This window comes from Hemicordylus capensis, chromosome 13 (assembly GCF_027244095.1).
Source record: "Hemicordylus capensis ecotype Gifberg chromosome 13, rHemCap1.1.pri, whole genome shotgun sequence".
Lineage (NCBI taxonomy): Eukaryota > Metazoa > Chordata > Lepidosauria > Squamata > Cordylidae > Hemicordylus > Hemicordylus capensis.
The window spans coordinates 13,930,579-13,957,544 of record NC_069669.1 but is presented as its reverse complement, the minus strand read 5'-3'; the positions used below and the strand labels follow the sequence as shown (position 1 = coordinate 13,957,544).

At 48.8% G+C, this 26,966-nt stretch overlaps 1 protein-coding gene across 5 annotated transcripts in view; it reads right to left on the bottom strand.

Moving 5' to 3' along the window:
* Positions 1-26,966, bottom strand: part of LMF1 (lipase maturation factor 1) — a 317,423-nt gene that overhangs the window by 88,123 nt on the left and 202,334 nt on the right. For 2 of the 5 annotated variants that reach the window (XR_008311949.1, XR_008311948.1), the window contains exons 12-14: positions 15,191-15,344; positions 5,999-6,391; positions 3,651-3,681 (exon numbers count right to left, since the gene is read on the bottom strand). The gene's annotated coding sequence lies outside the window, so the exon portion shown is untranslated. Of the gene's footprint in view, positions 1-583; positions 773-3,650; positions 3,682-5,998; positions 6,392-15,190; positions 15,345-26,966 lie in introns of those variants that run through there. The other 3 variants (XR_008311945.1, XR_008311946.1, XR_008311947.1) reach the window with 3 other exon arrangements.

Sequence of the window (26,966 nt, the reverse complement as noted above, 5' to 3'; positions counted from 1 at the left end):
CTTCTAGTCTCCCATTCATATGCAACCAGGGTGGACCCTGCTTAGCTAAGGGGACAAGTCATGCTTGCTACCACCAGACCAGCTCTCCTCTCTCATCATCGTCATCGTGATCATCATCGTGATCACCTCGCTCTCTTCCTCTGGATTTTCTACCTCCTCCCCTACTTGGGAAGTTCCAGCATCTGGGATCAGGACGTCACTGCAGTTCAGTGGGGTCAGCACATCCACTAAGCTGACCTAGGCATTCGCCTAGGCCAGGGCACCAATTCCTGGGGTGTGGGACACATAAACAGTGCCAGAACACAGCACGACCAGTTGTTCTTGATCTTCCTCTTGTATTGCAACCTTGAAGCACTGCATAGTGGTGTAAGAATGTAAGATGCGATCCTGCACCCTGCTCCTCAAAAGGCCTGCACATGACACACCCCAAAAGATACAGTCTTCTTTGCTCATTGCACAAGGCAGTAGTACAGGGAAAATGTCACCATGGCTGCAGTGTGTGTGTGTGTGTGTGTGTGTGTGTGTGTGTGTGTGTGTGAAAATTGAGGGCAAGGTTCAAAACAAGACTAACGAAACCAATGCATGCCTTTTGTGCAATTTATGCAGGTCACAGAATCCAGACTGCCTGGGTGCAGAATTGTAGTCCTTTCACAGAGAGACGACAAAGCCCTGGTTATGGGATATTTCGCTTCACTTCCAAGAAAGAGACTTCCCAAAAAGCAGGTTTCAAAAGCAGGCTGAATTAATGTATGTGGCTGTTCTTCTCCGAATTCTGTTCCAGAGACAAAACACACTAACTGAAACATTTGCAAAAAAAACACCAACACCCAACACATAAACAGAAACCCAAACAGTGAGCCATTAAGAACAGGTAATGAACACATAATGAAGCAGGTAATGAACGTAATTAGATAAAAATCATAATTCCCCTGAATCGTCAAATACTTTGTGGCAAGCTTTTAAATCACAGCTGTTGGAATTATTGGCAAAGCAATTCAGGGATCTCTTGGGATTAGATTCTCGAGACTGGGAGGCCCTCTGCTATGTGGAAACGGTGCAGCCAGGCAGGTGGGGGCAAAGCCGTGATTCTCCGCCGCGCAGAGGCACGTGCTAAGACAGGGGTTCTCAGCCTTGGGTCTCCAGATGTGTGGGACTACAACTCCCACTATCCTCATCCACAGTGGCCCAAGGGAGTTGTAGTCCAACAACATCTGGGGAGCCAAAGCTGAGAACCTGGGTTTTCCCTGATCTAGATATTCCCCACCATCACCTCCTGTGCTTTCCTCAGCTTCAATGTTTCATTGCCTTAGGAACACAAGGAACTGCCTTGTATTGAGTCCATCCATTGGTCTATCTAGCTCAGTATTGTTTACCCCAGGGATTCTCAACGTTGGGCCACCAGATGTTATTGGGCTTCAGCTCCCATAATCCCCAACCAAAGGCCACTGGGGCTGGGGGTTATGGGAGTTGAAGTCCAAGAACATCTGGGTGCCCAACATTGAGAATCCCTGGTCTACACCAGGCCTGCTCAACTTAGACCTCCCCCCCAGCTTAATTTGGTCTACAACTCCCGGAATCCCCAGCCATGGTGGCCAATAGCCATGGATTGTGGGAGATGTAAGCCAACATCTGCAAGAGGGCCAAAACTGAGAAGGACTGGTCTACAATTCTGACCAGCAACAACTCTCCAAGGTTTGAGGCGGGAGTCTTTCTCTGCCCTACCAGGGAAGAGATGCCAGGTGCCAAGGACTGAACCTGGGGCCTTCTGCATGCAAAGCAGATGTTTTACCACTGAGCTGCAGCCCCATCCTCAAAATGGAGGCCTGCTTTACGAAGGTCACATAGGAAACTCTGACTGACACTGAGCCAGACCATGGGTCCACACTGACCAGCTGCAGCTCTCCAAGGTTTCAGACAGAAGTCTTTCTCTGCCTTACTTGGAGATGTTTGGGATTGAACCTGGGACCTTCTTCATGCAAAGCAGATGCTCCACCTCTGAGCTACGAGATGGGTTGCCCAAAGCTTCCGGGTACCTTCAGCATCCATAAATTTATGCTAAAGTATTGAAAGGGAGGGGGGCAGGAGTGCTTTGGTGTGTGTGTGTGTGTGTGTGTGTGTGTGTGTGTGTGTGTACACCCTTTTAGAGTTTGTGTCTCCAAGGAGGAAGAGGAGGAGGGGGAGGGGGGAGGGGGAGGGGAGGAGGAAGAGGAGGAGGAGGAAGAGGAGGAGAAGGCAGAGGAGGAGATGGAGAAGGAGGAGGAGGAGGAGAAGGAGAAGGAGGAGGAAGAGGAGGAGAAAGAGGAGGAGAAGGCAGAGGAGGAGATGGAGAAGGAGGAGAAGGAGGAGGAGGGGAAGGAGAAGGAGGAAGAGGAGGAGGAGGAAGAGGAGGAGAAGGCAGAGGAGGAGGAGGAGGAGGAGAAGGAGGAGGAAGAGAAGGAGGAGGAAAAGAAGGAGAAGGAGGATGAGGATGAAGAGGAGGAGGGGGGATGGGCCTGGCTCTGCTCCTAGGAGATGCACATGCTAAGTTAATCAGGAGGAAAAGCTTGGACCATTTCCAGCGATATGAGAAAGAGATGGCTACATTTCAGTTCCTGAAGGCCTGGGGCTGCTCCACCTTTTGCACCAATAAACTGCAGGTGCTGGGGGGAAGGGAGCAGGGCTGCGTGCACTTGTCTGGGCTGCCATCCATAGCATTAGTGTTTGAGTCAATAAAGCAGGGAATGCTTAAAGTAGCACTCCCCCCTCTGCCCCCCTCCCGGACGCATCCCGGAGTTGCTGTTTTAGAGGCATTCTTGGAGGGATCCACATTCAAAGCAGCCATGATTAACATCTGGCTTTTGTAGCACAGGTAAATACAGATGGCTTCTAGCAGGGGTTGGAGAACTGGGTTCTGGGAGTGCTTGCTTATTCATTTAATACTCTGCGCTTCACTTTCAAAACCTCATCACCAGGTGGATAATGCAAGGCACCAGTCAAAAAACATCAGAGCAAAAATGACTGAATATATTGGGGGGGGGGAACCCTACAGAGACCCTATGGGATGCACAGTCCTGCTCTGTGCTGTGGGAGGGGAGCTGGTCTTATGGCAGCAAGTATGACTTGTCCCCTTAGCTAAGCAGGGTCTGCCCTGGTTGCAGATGAAAGGGAGACTAGAAGTGTGAGCACTAGAAGATCTTCCCCTCAGGGGATGGAGCCGCTCTGGGAAGAGCATCTAGGTTCCAAGTTCCCTCCCTGGCAGCATCTCCAAGATCGGGCTGAGAGAGACTCCTGCCTGCAATCTTGGAGAAGCCGCTGCCAGTCTGTCTTTGGGGGCCCTGCTTAAGGTATCTACACCACCGGAGATGGAGCAGTGCCTCCTTAGTGGGGGCCCCTCACCTCTTGAGTGCCCAGTCTTGGAAAGCTTCCTGCTGCCATCTTTGGTATATCCGGTCCAGATGAAGAACTCTTTATTTGCCTACTCACTTTCAAACATTATCTAACTATCTATCTATCTATTGATCAATCGGTCGTATTTCTCTACCGCCTGATATAGAAATCTCCAGGCAATGTACAAGTCAAAACATAATATAAAAACAATTTTTAAAAAAACACAGTTAAAATTCATAAAACAGATAAAAATCTCTCAATGAATAGAAATTAAAATTAAAAACCTGGGAAAACAGACATGTCTTCAGGGTCCTCCTAAGAGCAAACAGAGAAGGAGATGCACTTATTTCAGCAGGGAGTTCATTCCAAAGCCTGGGGCAGCTTCCAGCCCAGCCCCACATGGGGCGGGGGGGGGGGGTGCCTAGAGCCCCCATCTCTTGGTGGAATCTCCCAATGCAGTGAGCGTGTTACACACGGCGTTGTGGGCTTCACGGAGGCTGGGACAGTGAGTCTTGGCCTCCGATCAATCTGCCCTGGTCTACAGGAAGATAGGAAGCTGCCATCTACTGATTCAGACCCTTGGTCCCTCTAGCTCAGTATTGTCTGCCCAGACTGGCAGTGGCTTCTCCAAGGTTGCAGGCAACAGGAATCTCTCCCACCCCTATCTTGGAGATGCTGCCCGGGATTGAACCTGCGACCTTCTGCCTGCAAAGCAGATGCTCTCCCACTGAGCTGTGGCCGCATCCCCTAAAAATGAGGATTAAGGGCCCATAGGAAGCTGCCTTAGGCAGGTAGAGCTGCATGGTTAACTGTACAACTCTACCTGACTAATGGCCAGCCTGCGGGCCGCGTGGGGTGGGAGAGAAAGGAGCCAACGGAGCTCCAGGAAGCAGAGTCAGCTGTGCCTCCTTGGGTGCCTCCCCACCACCCCCACTCATTAGGACAAGCAGCCACTGCTACAAATTCAAGCTCCCTCGGTCTGAAACGCAGGGAGGAGGGAGTGGAGTGTTAACAGACAAGCCACCTCCACCGGAGGAACAGATGGCTTAAGACAGGAGCTCTTGACGGATGGTTTCGATCTCCAGGCCTATGACCTGGGGATACGGAGAGGAGATGGGATTAAGGGGTTCGGATCGGACTCCGAAACTTTCCCCCCAGCCTATTGAGAGGCATCCCAAAGTGGTGAAATCGAAGCTGAAGAGGCATCCGAGCAGGGAGGCGTAGTGGTCGGATGCCGCGTGGTGAACCCTGCCAGCAAATGTGTTCTCCCTCATAGTGGCTCTCTCAGCCTGCACACGGACCTCTTCAAACTGTGGCCAAGTCTTTAGCAGGACGGAGAAGGAGATTCGGATTGTGCGGATGGTTTGCAGGGCCGCAGTCGCTGGAAGCGACAGGTATTCCCCTCAAGAGGATGGGTCCACTCTGGGAAGAGCACCTGCACGCTTGCATGCAGAAGGTCCCAAGTTCCCTCCCTGGCAGCATCTCCAAGATAGGGCTGAGAAAGACTCCTGCCTGCAACCTTGGAGAACCCGCTGCCAGTCTGTGAAGACAATACTGAGCTAGATGGACCAGTGGTCTGACTCGGTATATGGCAGCTTCCTCTGTTCCTAGCTGTTTCCACTGCACTTCAGGTATGAGACTGGCCTTTTTACCCCTCTATTCAACCCCCTCTTTGCTCTGCCAGCCCCAGATGTTCCCACAGCAAGTAGATGAAATGGCCTTCCTTCCCTGGATTTTCGGAGAGGGATGGCCAAATGAATGTTCCAGGCTTGAAAACCCAAATATCATTTACCTTTTCAAAAAAAAAAAGGAGCCATCAGAGGGATTTGGATCAGGATTGCAGCACGAAGAGAAGAGGTTGAATCCCTTATCGTATGCTGACCCCGGAACTTAAATCACTCCCCCGCCCCGCACACCGGGCCAAAGCTACTATTAACCACAGTGAGGAAAACTTACAGGCACATTTAGTCACCTGTGGCTAATAGGGTTTTTGTGGGTGGGGGCTTTGCATCAGGGCCGTAGTGTGGGAGAAAGGATTAGACCCCCCCTCTCCACAAGCCATGGCTGCTGTCCAAGTTACCCACCTCCCTTGTGGCTGCTTTCTGAAGCAGAAAAACATGTTGGGAGCTGCAGCCGCATCCCATCTCGTTTGGCCCCGAATCGCCCAGGAACCGAGGCGAGGCAGCATCCGAGCCTCTGCCCTGCCCCGGTCCCCGCGCGCCACCCCCAGAAGCCAAATGAGAGAGGGCTCCTCTGAATACCCCTTGGCCATTTTAAACCTCTGCTTTCTCCAGGCTGATGAAGAACATGCATGCAGGGGGCTCTTGGTCACCCGTGGGACAACATCTGGGGGCCATTCATCACGGCAGCCGCCACACAATTTCATGCTACGAGAGAACGGGGCATGGGATAAGCTCACACACATGAAGCCTTCGAGCTGAGATGCTCCACAGATGAAATCAAGATGTGCTGGATGGATTTCATTTGGCGGCAAGCCGCCTTTTTGCCCCCTCCCCATCCAGAGCTCCCCCTTTCCCCTCCTGACTCTTCAGGAGAATGCTATTTTGCGTAGGGGGAAAGAAATTCCCAGACGCTCCATCACCAGAGTTGGAGTTCCACGGCAAGGCATTACCTGTAGCACCTTCCGAGGCCCTTCAGTCTTGAAGGGTGGCTCATCTTTCCTCTCAGGGCTGGCGGGTTAGATGGGAGGAGAGGAGGGTCTCTGTCCGATGGAAGCCCGAACGACTGGGGTCATTTTCTTTTGCCGAACCCAGTGGGACCTTGCAGTTTTCCAGGGGGTTGCATGGGCCACGGGCGGAAAGGTTTTGCATGGCATTTTAAAGAGACAGGCTGAGCAAAGACATCGGTTCTGGGTTCCTTTATCTGACTGCAGCAGTTCTCAGTCGTCAGATCTCGACAGACGACAACTTACAACTTCCTTCATCACCTTTGGCCACTGTGGTTGAGGGTGATGGCAGTCGTCGTCATCCAGCGACCTCCGGAGAGCCAAGCTTGAGAATTCCAGCTGTTGAGACCAGAGAACAACATCTAAATATTCGGCACTCTCCAGCTATTGTTGGAATACAACACCCATCACCCCAGCCATAATGTATCACAGCAGTGGATTGGGGGAGTTGTCGTCTGACAGCTGGAGAGCCCCGGATTCCACAGGGTTATGGGTGTCTCGTTCTTCCATGGTCACCCATTCTGCCCTCTGTCCTCCCTTCCATGATTCCCTTTAGCTAAGCTCTGAGTCCGGAGACAAGCCCTAGAGGGGAAGTTGTGGGGGAGAATCCGTGGGCAGAGCAAGGGTTAAGCAGCCCTTGCCAACCTCATCAGCACCTTTGCAATGGCCCGTGGGTAGAGCCGTGCCCCAAAGAGGCATTTCTTGGGGTCTCCATCACCCAGGCTGAGGGGTTGCTTGGGAAGAAGTAACAAGCCAGGGGGTGGTACCCAGCAGCAACTCAGGTTGTTCACTCTCTCCCCTCCCTGCCCCGCCCGAGAGCTGTGGAGCCTGCTGTGGTGTTTGGGGTCAATCCATTCCTTGATCTTTTGAATCGTGCTTTAGTTGCTGCCAATTTAGGCCTGCTAACTGAGCAAAGAGACACCTTTTCCAGTGGTGATTCTCTTATATTGAGCAGGGGGAGAGCAACTGGCCTTCTCCAACCCCAGCACAACATCCCTCCAGCGGCTGTTGCTGGTGTCTACCATATTTTTCTTTTTAGATTGTGAGCCCTTTGGGGACAGGAAGGAAACCATCTTCTTTATGTATTATTTATTTTCCTATGTAAACCACTTTGAGAACTTTGGTTGAAGAGTGGTATATTATTATTATTATTATTATTATTATTATTATTATTATTATTATTAGTTGTTGTTGTTGTTGTTGTTGTTGTTGTATGCCAGTCCTGGAGCAGAGGCGGGGCTAACCAACAGCCAGCAGCAAGCGCACGGAAAAGCAGTCTGCACCTGCCTCTCTGTGCATGATATCTATTTCATTAAACCATTACTATCCCTGATTCTACTCCACTGCCTTGCCCTTGCAGACCACAACTCTTTCCTCTGGATTCTACTCCGGCAGGCTGGCCATTCATCAGGTAGAGCTTAACTGCACCGCTCTACCTAATGAATGGCCAGCCTGCAGGCAGCGCGGCTCTAGGGTGGAGTGGGAGAGAGGAGCAACCCAAGCTTGGCTTGTGCAGCTTTACCTGATGAATGGTCAGTCTGCATGCAGCATGGGAGAGAGAGAGGAGCTACCCAAGATGCTGCTGGGAAGCAGAAGCGCCTCTCAGCCCTATCTGGAGATGCTGCCAGGGAGGGAACTTGGAACTTTCTCCATGCATGCAAGCATCCATGCAAGAGGCCCCATTCTCTAAGGGGGATCTTACGGTGCTCACACATGTCGTCTCCCTTTCAAATGCAAACCAGGGTGGGCCCTGCTTAGCAAAGGGGACGTCATGCTTTCTGTCTCTCCCTGCAGCTGCCTTTCCACTTGCCCCCATAATCAGGGTCCAGTCAGCGTCTCCTGCAACCCCCTGTTACCTTCTGCAGGCAGGCCTCCAGCCGGTTTCTGGAGGACTTCTGTCAAGGTAGGAGCAGAGAGCAACTTGGCCCATTGCTGAAGGTGCCTGCAAAGACTTGTTTGGAAATTATTGCTCTGTGGAGGCATTTGGGCTGACTCAGTCTATGGGCTTTATTAAAGCATTAAGCATGCATCTCCACCGTTTGGTGTCAGAGAGTTATATTGGCCAATATTCTCCCTGGTTTATGTCCCCAGACTGGGGGTGGTGGTGGGGCACCACTGTACCGACCCCTGCACCTATTAGAGAATAATTCACTCCTGACATTTATTAGCAATAATGAGACAGCCACTGTTCTTCCTTCACATGATAAAAATGCTCACAAAAAGGACAATATAGCTTTGAGTTTGACTTGTAAAATTAGGACTTTGGGCATTAAACGTTTATTTCTTATGTATTTTCATTCTGCCTTATTTCTAACGGATTTCCTGCATCAAGCAGTGAGTCGGACTAGATGATCTTCAGGCTTACAAGCCTCCTTCTTCTACAAACTATGCATGGTCTTGGACCAGTGCATGATCTATGCCCCTTCGACCAGGGGTAGTCAACCTGACACTCTCCAGCTATAGTTGGAATACAACACCCATCACCCCAGCCATAATGTGTCACGGCAGTGAATTATGGGAGTTGTAGTCTGATCGCTGGAGAGCCCCAGATTGGTCACCCTGGCCCTAGAGCAGGGTTTCCCAACTGGTGGTACTCTAGATGTCCTTGAACTACAACTCCCATCATCCTCAGCCACAATAAATTGTAGCTGAGTATAATGATAGGAGTTGTAGTTCAGCAGCACCTGATGTACCACCGGTTGGGAGCCTCTGCCCTAGAGCATGTGGTTGACTAGTGACTGGCTTTGCCTCTTGCCCCACGTGGGATCAGGGAAGGCCCTGGAATTTACACCAAACTTCCCCTGCCGCAGAAGATCATTTGTGGGGGCGGGGCCCACAATTCGGCGATGAATGTCCAATATTAATCTTCTAATTGAGGGACTCCAAATGAACTTGCCAAGTTCCCCAGTACAACCATATGTTTGAAGATAGCCTCTCTCACCACATGGTTTGAAATCTTGTGGTATTGTCTGAGGACTTTTGGGCATTTGGTTTTTGTGTGTGATGAAAGCTGAAAGCACCAGAGAGTCTATGCAGCAGCCCCACTTCTGGCCTTTAATGGACATTTCCTGCTGTGACCAGAACTACCCATTCCTGTCTTCTCACATTGACTTGTGGGACAAGCCAGGCCCTCTGTCCACTTTTCTGTCTTCCTTAGAAGCTCAGAAGCCTCCCAACTCAGAAAAGCGGCCAAGAGACCAGAGCTCGATAACAGCTCTCTGTAGGCCTCAAATTATCTCATCCTCCTTGGGGAGACAAAATGGAATTTTCCAAAGGGTTTGGAAAGCATTCTTGTTGAGCTCTCTCTCTCTCTCTCTCTCTCTCTCTCTCCCCCCCCCTACACATACCACATACACACACACAAACACATTTACAATCTCCTTGGTGGCCATTACTACGATGGCATGATAAACTAAGGATGTGCAAACTGGTTCTAATTAGAATTGATTTGCACTCTCACAGGCTCAGTCCGAGTGGTTCGACTTCAAACCAAACCCAACCCGGCTTGGTCCAAGGTCAGACCGAACCTCTCGGGCCGGTTCAAGGCCAGTTCGTAGGCAGGGATGTGTGTGTGTTCCATTTTTAGTTTTTAGAAAATGAAATTATGTGGAGATTTGAAGGAAATTATCTTGCAGGGGGCTTAAACTTTCTTTTCCAATTTAGCTGTCTACCACAAGTTTTAGTCTGCTCAGTGAGTAGGAACACTGCCTTTTAGAAAATCCTGTTAAAATAGGAGAAGCCAAAAAATGCAACAACCAGGGAATTTCTGGAGACACCATTTTGGTTATTATTTCTAAAGAGAGCTGTGATAAGCATTCTTCAAAGATCTCTGTCCTGTTTCTAGCACAGGGATGGGCAAACGTGGTCCTCTAGCTGTTGGACTACAACTCCCATCATCCCCAGCCATTATTGTGGATGCTTAATTTCAACAGGAATGCAGTTAGAGTTACTGGTTTGGTCTTGGTTGGGCAACAGTTGTGTCCTGAGACATGTGACCCAAACAATGGCCTGCATGGCGCTGAGAGCACTGAATCTGAGAAAACGCCAATAGCCTCCCACTTCCCCACCCATGACAAGTGTCTGGATTTCAGGTGTTCATTCCCAGTGCTCTCGGGCATTTCCAGATAGCAGCCTTTACTGCGAAGCTATGCTGCGAGTTCGAATCTGCCCCCAAACACCGACACAAAAAGTTGATTTTTAAAAAAAACCCTGGACATAAATCGGGCTATGCTGTAATGTGCAATGAAAAACCTGAATCGTGCCTGGAATGCTCCCCAATAGCTCATGGAGACTTCGGAGTAAATCTGGCCGATATGTGAACACACCACCCTCCCATCCAGAGGAGAAGCAAGCTAAAAGCCCCATCTGGAAATGCTCCAGGCAAGGCAATGGTGCCATCTCAGAATTTACTGCTGGCTGGGGTGGAAATCCCCAAGGTGGAACCCCTTGACGCCGTGAGATCTCGGCAGGGCAAAGGCTGCTCAGTGCCAAAGGAAGATGGAAATGTTTTGCGAGAAGGAACCATTGCATTCCAGACTGTTTATTAGGGTATTTGTCACAGGATGAAAGCGGGTGTGTGTGTGTGTGGGGGGGGGAGTTACAAAAACAGATCCACCAGGTGGAAGCTTGAGATGAATGTTAACATGTCGTGAATCTGAACCATTCAGATCTTCAGAAGACGGATTTCGTTGTAATCATCTTGTTTTTATTGCTGCCCACGTGTTATGTCACTCCCAAACGTTTTATCGCTGCATGGCCTTACATAACAGCACACGCTCAGAAAGCACACCCGATGCCTGAGTCTAGAAAGCAGCTGGGGGGTGTCAGCTGGTGGAAGGCACCGATGCCCCCCTGGCTTATTGCCGAGACTCTGCTCATGTGTGGGGGATGACAGGAAGAGAGGGCCCTCTCCCCATGTCCATTATAATTGCTGTCAGTTAAAAAGGGATGTTTTTTAATTAAGTGCAATCCCATAACATGCGGTCCTGTCGGGTGGGATGATCAGAAGCATTCCACTCCATCTACGCACACAGCAACAGACAGTCTACCAGATCAGAAGCGTGGCAGCTACAGAACCCGCTTGCAAAAACAGCTTCCTGATAGAAGGGCTGAAACCTTCAAGATCGGTTTAATGGAATGTAATTGCCGCCCTCTTTTGACGTGATCCAAAAGCCACTCCACATGAGTAGAGCATCTAAACAGGGGGGACGGGAGTCTAAAATGGAGGAGAGCTGGTCTGGTGGGAGCAAGCAGGACTGGTGCCCTTAGCTAAGCAGGGTCTGCCCCAGTTGCATTTGAATGGGAGACTAGAATTGTGAGCACTGGAAGAGATTCCCCTCAGGAGATGGAGCCACTCTGGGAAGAGCAGAAGGTTCCAAGTTCTCTCCCTGGTAACTCCAGATAGGGCTGAGAGAGATTCCTGCCTGCAACCTTGGAGAAGACTCTGCCAGTCTGGGTAGACAATACTGAGCTAGATGGACCAAGGGTCTGACTCAGTATGTGGCAGCTTCCTATGTTCCTGTGTGGTCTGGTGATAGTGCTGTAGACCCTCTCACAAAACTACAGTTCCTGGGGACAGAAAATAGTCCCTTCTCCCCCACAAGGCTAGATGCAGAAAATCCTGTCCATAGGACAAGGCTACCACTGTCAAGCTTAGAGAGGAGAGCTGGTCTGGTGGTAACAAGCATGACTTGTCCCCTTAGCTAAGCAGGGTCTGCCCTGGTTGCATATGAAAGGGAGACTAGAAGTGTGAGCACTGTAAGATATTCCCCTTAAGGGATGGAGCTGCTCTGGGAAGAGCATCTAGGTTCCAAGTTCCCTCCCTGGCAGCGTCTCCAAGAGAGGAGATGTTGAACAGGGCATTCCGTTCTTGCTTGCTCTGATTTTGGGACTGGGCAGGAAAGCCAAACTGCAGACTCTCAGAAGCTGTCAGCCTTCCACAGAGTTGCACCACCACGATTCCAAGTCGCTGATTCGGCCGAGTGCTTCACCTGGTGGCTAATCCGGCCTCGCGATCTGAGCGCCATCAAGCCGAGTTCAGTTCTAAGAAGTGCAGCAGAGGCATCCGCCTTCAATCAGGTTGGCGCAGCGGGCCTGAAGTCACACTTCCTATACTGACACACTTAAAAGCCAGACTCTCCAGGTACAAAGAGAGAGGATTGCCAAGAAGATAAGCCCAGTGCCAAACGGCAAATATATAACATGATGATTGTGAAAGATTCATCACTGATCACTGGAAGAAGAAACAGTCATAGAGGGCGAAAGGCCATCCTGGGGGGAGGACCATCAATCCTCACCCAGTGAGAGGCGTTCGGGGAACCTGATCCCGACCAGGTTCTGCTTCCAGATTTGTCTTGCTGCTCCTGCAAGAGCCGTTCGCTTTGAAGAGTGGGGAAACAACAACCCCAGACCAAAAATGAGAAGGTAGATGTTCTTTTGTTGCAAGATGAAACATGATAAGACATGAATCCAGGAGGCAAAACCGCAGTTAATCATCATGGTTTTTACAAGCAACAAATCATGAATTTCTATGGTGAAGTTGTACTACTTAAAAGGGTATTTCAGTGGTGGTGTGTGTGGTGTGTGTATGTGTGTTGTGTGTGTGTTTGCCTCCCCCCTCCCCACTTTCTGCAGCATCCCTGCAGAATGGCGGGGGTGGGGGGAGGTGTTGCAAGCTTCAACTGATCCATGAAAATGCAGGAGAAGCCCCAGATGCCTCCATGAAGAGGCAAGAAAAGCCATCTCTTGGGGGCTGGATTCATAGGTGGGCTCCAGAAGGAAGGTGGTACTCCCGCGGGGCCTGTTGGGGTTGGCCCCTCAGGGATATCAAAGTGCAGTGCAGTATAATAGAGTGTGTGATAAGGACTGTGAAGAGCTGGGTTCAAATCTTCCCTTGGCTGTGAAACCAACTCAAGGGCCAGCGTGGTGTAGTGGTTAGAATGTTGGACCAGGACCGCGGAGTCTTGAGTTCAAATCCCCATTCAGCCATGAGACTCACTACTAATAATAATACATACTACTGCTTCTGCTGCTACTATGAATATTTATGTACTGTTCTTCAACCCAAGTTCTCAAAGTGGTTTACATAGAAAAATAAGATGGCTCCCTGTCCCCAAAGGGCTCGCAATCTGAAAAGAAACATAAGGCAGATACTAGCAACAGCCACTGTGCTGGGGTTGGAGAGGGCCAATTGGACTGTGGGCCAGCCCAGGAGTTCTCAGATCTGGGTCTCCAGATGTTGTTGGAATACAACTTCCATCATCCCCTGCTAGCTCTGCAGTCAAAGATTTATAGGGCCTGGAGGTTTTACAGACAGCACTGTTACCCCGAATCTTCTTCGGACTAGAGTGTGTGCATTCACACACCAGCCAAACTTACCATGAAGTCCCTTCGAGATCCCACGCCACACACAGATCAGGCTTTGTCTTGTGAATTCTAGCTTACCAGGTTTTTAAAATGCTTGTTTTAAGTGACTTTTTCTGAAAATGCCAGGGCAAACAGGGAGAAGCACTGCCGTAGAGTCATTAGCCTGATAAGAGGGATACTCTCTTTAGAAATGCAGCTGTAGCTCTTTAGAAAGCTCTCTCCCTCTCCCCCACCCCATTGGCTAGAAGGAAAACACAGAGGCATGCCATGTGAACTTGCATCAAAACAAAACCCGAGAGCAGAGGGCAGGGGCTGCTTCCCTCAATGCCGCGAGTGTGATTCAAAGGGGCTTCGCTCAACATTTACCCCGCAGCATCAAGCCATGTGCCAATAACTTCCTGGTGGGCCAAGATTGGCCCTTGGCGGGGGGAGTCAGCTGACTGGATGATCAGGTAGCCTGGAACAACAGCCTGCTAGATAGGGGCAGGCAGTTGCTGAACTACAACTCCCATCATCCCCAGGGAGTTAGAGTTCAGCAGCAGCTGGAAAGTCAAGGTGATGGCACTCTTGAAACATAGAGCTCAGTCTACCAGGCTTGAAGATAGAAGAGAGAGCTGGTTGCCCAGGAGGTAGGAAGCTGCATCCTGAGTACTGGGAGCTCTGGTCTGAGACCCCGCCTCACTGGGGCCCTATCCAGAATCATAGAATGTTAGCGCTGGGAGGGATCTTGCAGGTTTCTGATCCAGCCCCCCAGTTTCCAGCCCAAGAAACTACAAACCCCCAGTTAAGAGGGCAAAAGTGTCCATCTGGGGCACACAAAGGAGATATCGGGAGTTCAACACCGGGGGAGTTCCGTCTGCAGTTGCCACCAGTTCATCTGGTGGCCGCTCAGGGATGAGCCTTCTCCGTTGCCTCCCCGAGGCTTTTGAATGCGCTCCCTGCTGAAATAAGAGCCTCCCCACCTCTGACAGCTTTTAAAAGGGCTCTTAAGGTGAGTTTGTTCAGCTAGGCTTTTAATGAAACGGATAGAATTTGTTGTTGTTGTTGTTACATTGTTTTAATATTTGTTTTAATCTGTGTTGTTTTATTGTAAATGGCCCAGAGATGTGAGTTGTGAGCGAGTGAGCCCAGCTGTGAGTGAGCCCAGAGATATAAATATGCCAAACAAACAAACAAACAAACAGTAGTGCTGCCTCCGAAAACAGACAGGGTGTTTTTCATACAGGGCTTTTAGCTCGCATCTCCTCCGGAATGGAGGTTGTGCATTCACATATCGACTAGATTTACCCCAAATTCCCTGCGAGCTATCAGGGAGAACCTCACACACGATTCGGGTGTTTCACACACGGTTTGGGTATTTCGCACACGATTCGGGTTAGAGTGTAGCCCGATCTATATTCAGGGTAAAAAAAATCCACTTTTTGCTTTGTTTTTTGGGGGGTAACTTGCAGCAAAGCCTAGCAGTAAACCCGTAGTAAAGATGGACCCGTGTTGGGACTCAAAACAAGGTGGCTGCATTTGTCCAACTTATATTTAGCCACTAAACGAAAGGATATTATTAGGCTTAAGGGATGCAGTTGGAGTCATCAGCTAACTGCTCATCTCAGGTCTGTAAGTATGATGGATTAACAAATGCATTTTCACTAACTGCTTGGAAAAGGAGATCTCAGCAGCCCCCTGGAAAAAAAACACACACACATGCACATAATTTTCCTTGGGCTAAACATTTTTTCCAGCAGGCTCAGACTAGCGGCAAGCAATGCTAGTCATTACCTTGCTAATTAACACGCACCACGGGATGAAAACAAATTTCAGCACCATTCCAGGCGCTCAAGGTGGATTTTTCTCCGATTAAGCACAACTTTTGTGAAATGGGCTGGCCATCCGTTCCTGTTTGGTAAGTGAATCCTTCGGGGTGTGTTTGAGCCTGGAATCAAGATAGATGGAGTTATTAGGAGAGAATGGAAGCAAACCAAGCCTTTAATTTTATCCAGATGTTCATGGGTTTTGCTCCCCGCCGCAATAGGTGTGAGCTCAGGACGATAGGGAAGGAATGTTCTGATGGAAAGATGACTTTAATTCCATCACTCTTTTTTTTTTTTTTGGACACATCAGGGAAAAAATCAACTTCATTTCTTTTTAGAGCTAGATTTCCCCACCCCTCACCCACACACTATTTACAACTAATAAGCCACAGACAGGATAAATACATCAAAATGTTTTAATAATAATAATAATAATAATAATAATAATAATAATACAATCTTAGCACTGCTGTGGCATTTTAGAGTGTATTTAGAACAGAAAGCTCTGAACGGCTTAGGTCCGGGTTACGTTAAAGAGCGCCTTCTTCTGTATGATCCCCAACGCACGTTGAGGTCATCTGGAGAGGTCCATCTCCAGTTACCACCGGTACATCTGGTGGAGACTTGGAACAGGGCCTTTTCTGTAGCTGCTCCTGGCCTATGGAATGCACTCCTGGCAGATATCCGCAGTTTGGGCTCATTGCTGGCATTCAAGAGAGCCCTAAAAACTTACATGTTCGGCTTGGCCTTCCAAGGTTTTTAAATTGTTCTTAAATATTCTTAATTGTTCTTAATATTTTTAATTTGAATTTCACTGTTAAATATTTTAACAGTTCTGAACTAGTTTACATTTGTTTTTATACTGTTTTAAGCCATTTGATTTAAATGGTTTTTGTTTGTTTGTTTGTTTGTTTGTTTGTTTGTTTGTTTTTACTTGCAGTGTTTGGATGGGATGGTATAAAAAACGAATGAATGAATGAAATGAGCTACTGTTAGACCCCAGGAAGGGCATTCTTCTATGGCCAGGTTGACCAGTTTGCTTGACGGTGGTTTTAGGAAAAAGTAGGCTTTGGGGCTTGTGATGACAACATCATACCTTATCTGCTGGCTCCATTGTGATCTGGGTTTTTTTAGAAGTTTCAAACAGTTTCCAAATGTCAAAGGGTGTTCTTTCGGGGGCACATGCGGGTATGACCAAGCACATCTTGGCAACTTTCCCAGTTTAGCTTGAGTTCTACTTCAAAGGTGATTTGAAGGGATGTGGCATAAGTTCTGTATGATGCAGCTGTGCTATAGGTAGTTTCATTAAAAGCACCTAGATACAAATTTTGCAGGTATCGGCTGTGCAAATTCTACGCACGGTATGATTGACCAATTGATTTATAGGCTACAGAGGGGTGACGAATTAGGTTATATCAGTGGTCTGAATTCGTCTCAATGATTATTAAGAGAATTGAAGGGACAAAATTGGGGGGATGATGTCAAAACAGGATATAAGGGAGTGAAGAGGGGCAACCACAGAGAAGATGACACAGGAAAGAGAAAAAGGGTGAAGACAGATAGCGTTCGGTTTTCGACAGCCAAATTCCAGATTGATACCGAGAACATGGTGGCTGAGCCTTAAATGGTCTCTTACCGCTCTCTGCTGAAGGTTGTCAAGATTTGGGTGAGAATAAGCACTGTTAATTTTTAATCACTTGTCTGTGTGTTTTCATGGGTCTTGGAGGAGCAGAACAAGCCAAGCAAAAGGCAAAGTACCTAGACTTCTGGATGCTTGTTCCTCCATGTGAGAGGAGGGAGTTCTCAAACTTGGGTCCCCAGATGTTGTTGGACGACAACTCCCATCATTATGTGCCAGCATAGTGTAGTGGTTAGAGTGTTGGACTAGGACCGGGAAGACGCGAGTTCAAATCCCCATTCAACCATGAAACTCACTGGGTGACTCTGGGCCAGTCATGTATCTCTCAGCCTAACCTACCTCACAGGGTTGTTGTGAGGATAAAAAATAAGCATGTACACCGCTCTGGGCTTATCAGCAGAAGAGCGGGATATAAGTGTTAAAATGAATGAATGAATGAAATCATTCCCCGCCTCAATGGCCAGACCTTGGGATTTGTATTCCAATAACATCTGGGGGGAACCCATGCTTGAGAAACCCCAGATGTAACTCGATCAAGGCCTTTTTGGGGAAACTGCCATAGCAAGGTTTGTGCTGCCACCAATTCCAGACGAGCCACGTCGCTCATACGGTTTCTTTCTGTATCAAACATGCGGCTATTATTTCCTTGAGTTCAAATCTGCAGAGGAAGTTTCATGTTTGCACAAACTCCTGAAGCAAAGGAGGGTATAAACAACTCAAGCCCTCCTCCTAGGTGGGACGAGACAAGATCTGGGTGTGGAAAAAGTGTTAGTCTGCAATCTGTGGGGTAAGGGGGAATAGATGTTCTGGGCTGGAACATGGTGTTTTACGTTGTGCGGTAGATTAGGGTAAGAAAATGAAAGTGACCTGTTCCAAGGTCACACATGCAATCCTTATAGCTGGGGTGGGTGGGGATTTGAACCCAGGTCTGTCGGATCACTACACCATGCTGCCACACGCTCTTCGAAAGAGTTTCTTTCGGGGTGGTCCAATTAACGTCAGTGAAGTTGTTTCCTCAAATAAAAGGAAAATTGGATGGACTTATTTGCAGGATTTCTGATCTGATCTCCTTTCTCCCCCTCCACCTTAACATTGCCAGAAAAATGCCAGCATAGGAGCCTGGTACCCCATTCAGAGGTCAGCCTCTCCGGATAGACGTTTCCTAGGGCCCAGATGTTTTCGATAGCTCTTAAAGCGTTTGTGGTTCCTTAACCCGGTGGGGAGTGTCTCCAGTTCAGGCCACGGGTGGGAAGATGAAATATCATGAGACTTGTCCATGCTGATTTTTATAACGTTTCTCCGACGTGATGCAACGGTGAGAACAATTCCATAAAAGGATGCAGAATAAAAAATGGGAGGGGACAAACCCGGTTCTGTTGTCGGGTTCAGATCAAAGAAAGCCAAATCTCATGCTGGATGAGGCACTGATGGGCAGAGAGAGACATTTTGGGCAAGATCCCATTCCTGAATATGCACTTGTTTTCCTGTTCCTGTCCCATCCCTTTCTCCTTTTGTATCCTGTCTGTTAGAGTCGGTGAACATTTTATTTTTTAATCTGTGCACAGCACTTGGCAAATTGTAGCTGCTTTAAATAAACCAATAAAGGAATAAATGACATTCATATTCTATGCTGTTACTCCCCTGCCACTGGTACTCAGAGGCATCCTGCCTTTGAGGCTGGAGGTGGCCTAGAACCCTCCAACTAGTAGCCATTGATAGACCTCTCCTCCATGAAGTTATCCAAACCCCTCTTCAAGCCATCCAGGTTGTTGGCTGTCACCACATCTTGTGGCAGAGAATTCCACAAGTGGATTATACATTGTGTGAAAAAGTACTTCCGTTTGTTGGCCCTAGACTTCCTGGCAATCAATTTCATGGGATGAGCCCTGGTTCTAGAAGTATGAGAGAGGGAGAAGAATTTTTCTCTATCCACTTTCTCCACACCATGCTGGGAAATTTAGGACCAACACAAGGAAGGACTTTTTCTCACAGGGCATAATTAATCGATGGAATTCTCTGCCATGGGATGTGGTGATGGCCACTTGCTTGGATGACTTGGAAAGGGGCTTAGACAAATTCGTGGAGGGCAGGTCTATCAATGGCTACTAGTCTGATGGCTATAGGCCACCTCCAGCCTTAGAGGCATGATGTCTCCAAATACTAGTTGCAGGGCAATGATAGCAGGAGAGAGGGCATGCCTTCACCTCTTGCCTGTGGGCTTCCCAATTGCATCTGGTGGGCCACTGTGGGAAACAGGATGCTGGACTATTAGATAAGTCTCCTTGGGCCTGATCCAGCAGGGCTGTCCTTATGTACCGTGTATTGGCATCTTAGACCAACATCTCTCTCCCTCTCTCTAAATCAAGTTGCTAGTCTTTATTTATTTGTATTTATGTTATTTTATTTCACAAATGCATATCCTGCCTTGTTAGAAAGACAAAGACTTCAGCAAGCAACAAACCATCAAGCTTCCCAAAACCCACAGGCAGAAGATGCTCATCCGAATGAGCCGGGGCGGGGTGGGGCACCAAAGGAGGCAGTTTGGATTGTTCCTCTCTCTCTCCTGCCCTGTCTGAGAGCTGTGCTGTCCCCAGACTAGCCATTCATCAGGTAGAGCTGTGCGGTTAGTGCACAGCTCTCCCTGTTGAATGGGCAGCCTGCAGGAAGTGCAGCCCTCGTGTCAGCCATGCTTTGTTTCTTAAGAAGGAATCTCCGCAAGGCAACAAATGGGACCCAGTGGGGCAGATCTCCCAAAGCAAGGGCTCTCTCTCCCTGGGAAAGGAAGACAGTGGGGGCATCTGAATTTCAGCTTGCAAGACTTATCTTCCCTTTGGGCTAGCAGGCTGTGTTTTCTGGAGAGCCAGCATGTCGTAGTGAGTAGATTACTGGACTAGCACCAGGGAGACCCGAATTCGAATCCCCGTTCAACCATGAAACCGCTGCTTGACTCTGGGCCAGTCACTTCGCTCTCAGCCCGACCCAACTCACAGGGTTCTTGTGAGGATAAACAGAACCACGGGCTGCTTGGAGGAAGAGTGGGATATCCGTGCTAATGCTAGGGCTGATGATGATGATAAAAAAAACCAATCATTTGGTAGGGCAGGCTATAGAGAAGCACGTACGTGAATGGAGAAGTTAACTTCAGGTCACGGTGCTTTGCCAACCGCCACCTCTTTCCAGCACCGGGCCTTGCATAACAGTTATTTAAGGCCCTGTTTGCTGGCACCAGCTGTGCCTTTCCCCGTACTCCAAAATAAATCATTATTTGATTCCCGCACGGCATCGGCAAAGCGTTCCCCCGTGCCAGGCCCAATTCTGAACAAGTCCCAGCAATGCTGCTGGACGGAATGACAGCTCTTATTGAGGAGATGCCTCCAAGCACCTGGAGCCAGGACGCAGGACTTGGCTGTGGGAGCAGGTGAGGAGTGAAGGGAGGCCCTTTGATCTCTCCCACAGGTGCACAGAAAGGAGGGGAGGAGGAGGAGGAGGAGCAGGAGCCGGGAAAGGACACCTCGGGAGGTTCCCGGAATGTCTAGCCACCTCGGAGGCCTGGAGAACCACCGGGTTATGGGATTTCAGGGACCCCGGCTGGAGAGCTTCAAATCCAACCCTCTGCTTGTTTGTTGGTTGGTTTGTTTAATGTATTTCTATACCGCCCCTTGGAGTCACCTTAAGTGGCGCAGCGGGGAAAGGCTTGACTAACAAGTCTGGCTGAGGTTCATCTGTATTTCTCTCTCTCTCCAGCTCAGTTCTGGTTCAGATACTAGTTTTTAAAAGCTGATCAACTGCAGCACTGCAGCGACACCTCTCCATGTCCAAGTACTCTCCAAAGGTCAATACGAGTCTTTCTCCAGATTTGACCGGATTCCCTTTCTGAGGCCATGGCTGTTCTGAGTCCTCCTTGATGGCATAGTCACCAGACCTGCAAAGCAAAGTGTGCCATCAAGTCAATTTCGACTCCTGGTGACCACAGAGCCCTGTGGTTTTCTTTGGTAGAATACAAGAGGGGTTGACCATGGCCTCCTCCCTCGCAGTATGAGATGATGATGCCTTTCAACACCTTCCTATATCGCTGCTGCCCGATATAGTACCAGCGGTGATTCGAACTGGCAGCCGTCTGCTTGTTAGTCAAGCATTTCACTGCTGCACCACTTAAGGTGGTCACCAGGCCTGTAGACAGCCCAAAAATAGCGGTGAGGGTGTGGGAAACCTTTCTGGCTTGCATCAGTCCTAAATGCAAGCAACAGCCCGTTATTTAAGAATTATCTGTTTGTTAAAAATTGGGGGAGGCAGAGAAAAAATTAGTGGGAGCAGGCCTGCCCGAGCCCCCCACCTCTGCACCATGATATGACTCAATTACTTCCCAATATCACTCAGGATAACTCTGAGAACTTGCTTCTGTGCTTCCTTGCATTCTGCCATTAAACCTTCATTTTCTTATTACTGTAATGATCCGACTTAATATTTCTTGCTTAGTCGAGTCAAAGAGATTTGGCGTCAGCAGAGTTAATTAAAGGAGATGTGGGACGACAATTGGATTATGCTGATGGCCAAAGTGAGCTTCTCAAGCGATTTGGGAAACCATCCATTTCCTTCCACAGTAGCCCCAAGATGACCCTCTTCTTTTGCTTCTGGCGGGGTGGGGCGGAGGCTCGGAATAGAACGGATTCTCTTGGCTCCCACGATGAGCCAGCAGGAAGAGAGGGACTCATTTCCTCAATTAAGCACTACAGACTGATGACAACATGAAAACATACACCCCAGGTTGGCGGGGTGCACAAAACCCCACCATGCAGGGTCCCATTGTGCAGGCGTGGTGGCCTCCAGAATGGCCACCGTGCCGGGGAATAGGCCCAGAAAGGGCCAAAGATGCCTGAACTGGGTGATTCTTACAAAAAGGAAGGCTGGCGGGGGGCGGGGGAACCTCCGTGGAGCCCCCTGCCCCCCTGTAGAAGCCCCCCCAGAGGTGGTAGGTTGAAAAATAAAAATAATAATCCCCCCCAAAAAAATGTTTGACAAACCTCTGAATGGTGTGTGTGGGTGTGTGTGGGTGTGTTCGGTCTGGGGTCAAGCTGAACTGGGGGGTGGTTCGGCTCGACCCCGAACCTTCAAGCTGAACCTATTCGATATCGAATCGGTCCGATTCGAACCCTTTTGCGCACCCCTACCCAAGGTATCTGCCAGGGTGTACCAGACAGGAAAAAGAAAATGTATGAAATTAAGTCACCCGTGAACCCCACACTGAGGGCACAGATCTGTTGCATCTCTGCATTGTGTGAGTGCCTCATTTGTGCTGTCCTGATTCAAAGCTTCGGCAGAACAACATAATCATGGGGTTTTTAGCTCATTTCTCTTGTAGAATGGAGGGTGTGTGTTCACCTATCGGCCAGATTGACCCCAACGTCCCTGCAAGCGATCGGGGAGCACTTCACACATGATTCGGGTTTTTCCTCAACAAATTGGAACTCGCAGGAAAGCCTCCGCCTTGCAGTAAGCCTGAGGTGAAGCCGGCTGTCTGGAAATGCTCCAGGACTGTGTGAGAGGTTGGAAGAAGGGGTGGCAATGCTAAGGCATGAAAGAGGAACCTGGTCCATAATGGAGGAAGACACCCCTCTAGTGGAATCTGCCGTCAGCGCTTTTCAGTATCATCTTTGACAACTTCAGGGCTGAATCCCCTGCCAGTCATAATGGAGCAGGTGGGTTTCAATTCATGGCACCAAGCCTAGATCAAAGGATCAGCCCTGGAGGACATGCTCTGCTGTGAGAACGAAGCAGCCAGTCCGTGGCCCATCAAAAGAAGAGTGAGGTTGCAGCCTGCCTTGGGGGTTTCACGATCTGAAGGCTAGTGTGGGGTCTGCCTGTCTGAATGGAAGTGTTGCTCTCTGTGGGGCTCAAAAGACTTCCGAAGGATTTCAGAGGCATCCCTGCCGTCACTGGCTGCATTCGCACAGGCACACACAGCAACCCTAGCTCTAACGGCCAGGGTTGCTGAGTCTGGCAGAGCTGACGGCGAGGACGCAGGTCTCCCAGACCATCCTGGTCATCCACCACTTTGGATAAACCACATTTAACCGGGACAGATAACCAGGACCAGACCTACCTAGGCCCTGGGAAGTTGCTGCGAGTCATTTTTACTGTGAGTCAAGATGCTGTGAGTCATTATTAGATAGATAGATAGATAGATAGATAGATAGATAGATAGATAGATAGATAGATAGATGATTTTTAGTTCATCATTTATCAATGTGTGGTATATGTACCTGGTGTGTGTGTGTGTGTGTGTGTGTGTAAGAAGCCCAGCAAGGAGGCTGGAGAAGTGAGTGCCTGCTGGTTGTTGCTGCTGGTGACTCCCTAGAATCATCTCCACCTCCTCCTCCTCTTCCTCTTCCTCCTCTTCTTCCTCCTCCTCCTCCCTCCTCCTCTTCTTCCTCTTCCTCCTCTTCTTCCTAAGCTGCTAGGAACTGGTGAGAGGCGCCACCTAATGGCACAGTGGGGAAATGACTTGACTAGCAAGCCAGAGGTTGCCGGTTCGAATCCCCGCTGGTGTATTTCCCAGACTATGGGAAACTCCTATATCGGGCAGCAGCGATATATTAAGATGCTGAAAGGCATCATCTCATACTGTGCGAAAGATGGCAATGGTAACCCCTTCTCTATTGTACCAAAACCAAATCACATGGCTCTGTGGTTGCCAGGAGTCGATTCGACACCGACTTGACGGCACACCTTTACCTTTAACTGTTGAGAAGCCCCATCCCTCCGAAACGGCATGATCAACCTCCAGTTCATCCATTGCTCTGAAAAGTTCTGAAAATTCTTCTCCAGGACACCACAGAGAGAAAGTCAAATTTCACAAGCAATTCAGAAAGGATGTTTCTGAATTGCTTTCCTGTATTGCCACCTTGTGGCCACTGTCCAAAAAGCGAAGTCATATCAGAACTCAGCCAAAATTCATCCCAATAGCTGGCCTTGCTGCAGTGAGCACGAATTGCCCCATTTTCTAAACAGGGTCTGCCCTGGTTTGCATTTGGGTGGGTGACTACATGTGAACACTGTAAGATATTCCCCTAGGGGACGAGGCCATACACAGTCGGAGAGCATCTACTTGTAAGCAGAAGGTCCCAGGTTCAATCCCTGGCAACATCTCCAGACAGGGCTGTGAGAGACTCCTGCCTGAAACCTTGGAGAAGCTGCTGCCAGTCAGTGTGGACAATACTGAACTAGGTGGACCAAGTGCCTGACTCAGTATATGGCAGCTTCCTAAATGTCTATGTCCTTTCAAGCACTGCCATTGAGTTGGATTATTTTACTCACAGCTTCGAACACCCCTGCCATATCTGGCACTATAAAATCATATCAGAGGGCATGCATGTATATAATTTTTAAAAGGCATGTCCCTCTTCCCGAAGCTCAATTTGCTCTTCTCTCTCCTGCCCTGAGCTGCCTGTAGGCTAGCTATCTCTCAGGTAGAGTTGCATGGTTCCAACTTCCAAGAGCCTCTGGCCATTGTGGCTGGGGATTTATTTATTGTCAAATGTATATCCTGCTTTTTCATTCAAACAATCTCAAGGTGGTTCACACAGAAGTTAAAACAAGGCTACCAAAATCACACAATTCAAATATGAGCTAAAATATAAGCAGGCAGATTTGATGAAAAGATTAAAAACAAGCACACTATAACCATAAAAGATACGCAGCAGCAACAATAGGGACGGTAGTGGTTAGAGTGCTGGACTAGGACCGGGGAGACCCGAGTTCAAATCCCCATTCAGCCATGATACTAGCTGGGTGACTCTGGGCCAGTCACTTCTCTCTCAGCCTAACCTACTTCACAGGGTTGGTGTGAAAGAGAAAATCAAGGATGTAGTACACCGCTCTGGGCTCCTTGGAGGAAGAGCGGGATATAAATGTAATAATAATAATAATAATAATAATAAAGAAGCCTTGGCTAAAACGCCAAGATTTCACACGCTTTCTAAAAACTGTGATGGAGACTGAGGAGTGGATGGCCTTTGGGAGAACATTCCAGAGTCCGAGGGGGGGAGGGCAACAACTGAGAAGGCCCTGTCCTAGATTAAAACCTAGATAGCATTACAAGCCAGTCGGGCTGTAACTGGATTGCTGTGGCATGAGCATCTGCTGAAATAGAATTGGTCTGCGCCAAATAGCTTGCTGCATTTCTCTTCCAAACACTAGATGGCAGCACAGCCCCATCATGATTTTGAGTGCACAGCAAACCATTAGACTGTCAAGATGGGAGCCCTTAAAACCTGGGACAGTTACAGTTGTTCTCTGGGGTTTGGAGATCTTGGAGGGCACCCAGGAGCTTGGCTTGAATGGTGCCTTTGGGGTCCCCAGATGTTTGTGAAACCCTTGCAAGAATTCAAAAATAAAGATGATTTTTTTTTAAGTGCATAGTTTGCCTCCAGTTAAAAATAGTTATCTTTTTCAAGCATTACATTGCAAACAGAAGTGTTTGCGTTTCATAATATTATGCCCCAAATGATATCGAAATGTCTGAACTGGTGATCAAATCAGGAAGCAAACTGCTTCTTAAGCATAAAGTCTGGACTGGAACGAAACCAAAGAGTTTACAAATAAAATAAAATACTGATGACCCTAAACTGGAACTGAGCTCGAATCTTTCATGGTTTGACTCGTGGCTCATAGCTCAGCCTGGAAGCGGTTTCTAAGAAGAAGCAGCCCCTCTTCAATGTAAGCCTTAAGCCCAATCCAAACGCTCCACTGTACAAGTGTTGTCTGTACACTCGTACATGTGTTTGTGTGAATGACTCTACCTGTGTTCATTTGAAAGGTGAACCTGGATACAGGCCCTTCACAGGCATGGTATGGATTGGAAGTGCACATCTATACCTACGTTCAGCATATCATGCGAACGACTGTACTGCATACCGATCCGTACCTCTGTACACTGTACACCCATTGTACTAGTGTCGAACCTAACATGCGAATGGGCCTTTAGAGACCTTGTAAAGCCTGAGACACCCATCCCAGCACAACCTTCGATGTTACTGAGGAACTGCAAGAACATACATCAGCCTCCATCCCAATCCTTGTTTTCTCTCCCTGGAGTTCAAGGTCAAGCATCTTCTTAATATGGCCCCTTTTAATCTGAAATGGCTGCTTGGGGGAGGGGCCATGGATTGGAGAAGCAGCCAAGTGGTACTGAACTATTGCAAATTCATTCATCCGTTTGTTCGTTCGTTCATTCATAAATTAAAGTGGAGTCCGTTCCCTGCAGTAACTCTTTCTTGCCTTTTCCCCTGGCTAAATAGAGCAAATATGGACATTTTGTATAAGGCCTAAGTGAGCCCTTAGTATTTGCTTTGCACGCAGAAGACCCTCAGGTCAGTCCTCAACACTCCAGTGATGGGTACAGGAACTGTGCTACCTGCAGGCTGGCCATTCAACAGGTAGAGCTGCATGATCCCTGACAAATGGCTAGCCTGCAGACAGCGCGGCTGTCAGGCGGGGTGGGAGAGAGAGAGAGAGGCAACCCCATCCTTTGGCACCCCTCAGCTCATTAGAACAAGCCACTACTGCTGTCTTCCAAAGAACTTGGAGAACCAGCCTCCATCCAAGAGAACCAGCCACGAACTTGGAGAACCAAGAACTTGGAGAAGTTCCCAAGAACTTCCCAAGAACTTCCGTCCAAGAACTAGGGCGAACCAGCCTCCCAAGAACTTCCAGGGGAACTTCCCAAGAACTTCCCAAGAAGGATGAACGAGAACTTCCCAAGAACTTCCCAAGAACTTGGAGAACCAGCCTCTATCCAAGCAAGCCGCGCTGAACTCAGCGCTGAACTCCAGAGACCAAGCAAGGCAGCTTCATCCATGCACACATTGGGCGGGGGGAATGAAACCATACATCCAGCGTGGGAGAGTGTAAGAAAGGAAGACGTGTCTCCACCTCATCGGCAAGAGAGCCTTCAATTTAAGAAACAGATGAAGGCCGACTGGGTTGGAATGCCTTCAAGGCTCTGCTGATACTCGCCTCCTCCACGGAAAGTTCAAGAGATCCCTTTTAATATTTCAAGTGTTGATCAGGAAACGGAAACAGTATCAGCGCCTTCCAACACACTCCT